The 2,864-nt window shown below is 40.1% G+C and overlaps 1 pseudogene; it reads left to right on the plus strand.

The window, feature by feature from the left end:
- Positions 1–638: 638 nt before the first annotated feature.
- LOC102016962 lies at positions 639–1,116 on the plus strand (annotated as a pseudogene).
- Positions 1,117–2,864: the final 1,748 nt, after the last annotated feature.

The following is a 2,864-nucleotide window of genomic DNA, read 5'->3' on the forward strand; positions in this document are numbered from 1 at the left end:
TTTCAGGGGCTGGGGACTTAGCTCAGCGGCAAAAGCACCTGCCTGGCAAGTGCAAGGTCGTGAGTTCGGTTCCCGGTACTGGAGAAAAACTAAAAAAAAAAAGAAAATTTTCAAAAAATCATGTGGTGTAATGAGTTTTAAAAATTTGATGTTAACATTTGATTTTTCATTTGTGTTGCCTTCCAAGGTAGAAAATGTTCTAGATTGCTGTGGCCAGGTAGACCTTGATCAGAATCCTTTTGTTGACTCTTGGTTTGTTTACTTGCAAACAGATACTAAAAATTACCTGGCTTTAGAAGTTGTTATCATAATTTCTCTTAAAACATGTTTGATATGTAAGAGATACCCAGTAACTATTAGTTCTGTTTGGGGGAAAACTATAATTCCTAGCACTTGAGCACCACTGGCATCAGAGTACCTGCTTTGTGCTAAAAAGTATTCAAGAGCTTTCACAGTGTTTTGCTTTGGTTTTTATCCTCTCCCTGCTCCAATTTTCACCAAGTCTACTTTCCAATGCCGCGGCTGAAGATCATTGAGAATAATTCTTACTGGCTGGTGTCTGTATCTGAAGTGATGTCAAAGAAAGGATTCTTCGCTTCCTTTCGGCTGGAACCGCCATCTTCCAGGAATTTGCCAAAATGATGAACACAAAGGGAAAGAGGAGAGGAACCCGGTATATGTTCTTTATGCCTTTTAGAAAACATGCGGTTGTTCCTTTGGCCACACATATGCGAATCTACAAAAAGGGCGATATCGTAGACATCAAGGGAATGGGTACTGTGCAAAAAGGAACGCCACACAAATGTTACCATGGCAAAACAGGAAGAGTCTACAATTACCCAGCATGCTGTTGGCATTGTAAACAAGCAAGTGAAGGGCAAGATTCTTGCTGAGAGGATTAATGTGTGTATTGAGCATATTAAGCGCTCAAAGAGTCGAGATAGCTTCCTGAAACATGTCAAGGAAAATCATCAGAAAAAGAAGGAAGCTAAAGAGAAAGGGAGCTGGGTTCAACTGAAGTGCCAGCCTGCCCTGCCCAGAGAAGCGCATGTTGTGCGACCCAATGGGAAGAAGCCTGAATTGTTAGAACCTATTCCCTATGAATTCATGACATAAGCTGGGGATGGAGCTCTGCCATTCAGTGCCTAATTGCCCCTAGGTGTTCTAGGCCCCACTTAAACAGAAAAAGTCATCCTGTGTTGTAATTGAAAATTAATTGAAAAGGTGTTTGGTGTGTTTACCTCAGAAACAAGTATCTGGAGAAGATTTTCATCCCACCTAGTTAATTGTGTCAGGTCTTTACTCTTCAGTGTTTTTCTTACAGAAAGATACTGCTGAGGTATTGTGTAGCAGTATAGCCAGATGACCACCTATTTATGAAATATTTATATTGGCTTGAAGATCCTGTAAATCACCATGAGGAAAAGATGTAGCAAAATAAATGGAAGTCACTGCAGTTAAATAAATGGAAGTCCATTTCAGTTAAATAAATTGTTTAAAGCACCAAAAAAGAAAAAAAAAAAAAAAAAAGGATTCTTCTCTACACGAACTTGAAAACCATTATGATTATCTTTGTTATACTGAATGATTGTTCCCATTTTTTTGCATGTGTGCTTTCCTGTCTTCACGCTCTTTATCATACAATTTTGCAGTTCCTCCCACAAAAGCAAGTATTTCTCCTTCCCTTGACTTTGGGCATGACCCTATGACTTACTTTGGCATGTTAGAAATGTGATACTAACAGAGCCTTAAAGTTTGTGCAGAGGGGTTTGTGCTTCTGCATTCTGTCATTGTCATAGGACTCTTCCATTCTGGGTAGCTGCTTCCTCTATTCTAGTTTCCAGAATGAAAAGACAGTGAGCAGAGGTCTGAGCTGACCAGTTCCATACTTTGACTAGAGCTGTTTGCTGAACCCCTCCTACTTCAACTGACTTCCTTGTAATCTTTAGATATGCGAACAAATAAGGATTGCTGATCAAATCACTAAGTTTGGGAGGTAGTTTGGCACATTACAGTAGCTGACTAATACACTCCATTTTGTGGAACAGAGGTAGAGAAAACAAGAATGTTTTTCTTCATAGAGATTAATCTGTCACAAAGAAAATGCTGCTACACCAGGGGATGAATATGGAGTGACTATGAGACTATGAAAAGAACAAGAAATTCCAAGGATATTTGGAAAAGTAGAGGAATACAGTCCTACCTTTCAAGTGTGGGCTGTGTATAGGGATTTCCTGTCCAAGAATACAGTTTAGAAAGGGAGAAGAGTTAACTTTGCAGTGGAGAAACCTGATCAACACTACCTCAACCTGATAATCAAGATTAATATCAACAGTGATAAGTCATGTTGATGGTATGCATCCTTGATGTGGTTTACTGTTGGGTCTTCTTCTAGAAAACCCACAACCACAGGCCAACTGTGCAAAGAACATCAGACAAACTTCAACTGAGGGACAGCCTACAAAATAATTGACCAGTAATTCTGAGGATCATCAAGGTCATCCAAAATAAAGGTGTGAAAAATTGCCACAGCCTAAGGCAACATGACAACTTAATGTAACACAGTATCCTGGACGGGATCCTGAGCAATAACTAAACATTAGGTAAGAACTGCATAAACATGAATAAAGTATAGATTTTAGTTAATGATAATGTATCAGTATTGGTTCTTTAGTTGTGACAAAAGTGCCATAAATAAGAATGAACAGTAGGGGAAGCCAGGTATGGTGGTACACACCCGTCATCCCAGGAGGGTGAGGCAGGGAGATCATAAGTTTGAGCCTGGCCTGGGCAAGTTAGTGAGATCCTGTCTAAAAAAGAGGCTGAATCAGGCAGGAGTGTGGGCCCTGCAGCCCCCAGTGGGA

This window comes from Chinchilla lanigera, unplaced genomic scaffold (assembly GCF_000276665.1).
Source record: "Chinchilla lanigera isolate Chin_1 unplaced genomic scaffold, ChiLan1.0 scaffold00045, whole genome shotgun sequence".
In the NCBI taxonomy this organism is placed as follows: Eukaryota; Metazoa; Chordata; class Mammalia; order Rodentia; family Chinchillidae; genus Chinchilla; species Chinchilla lanigera.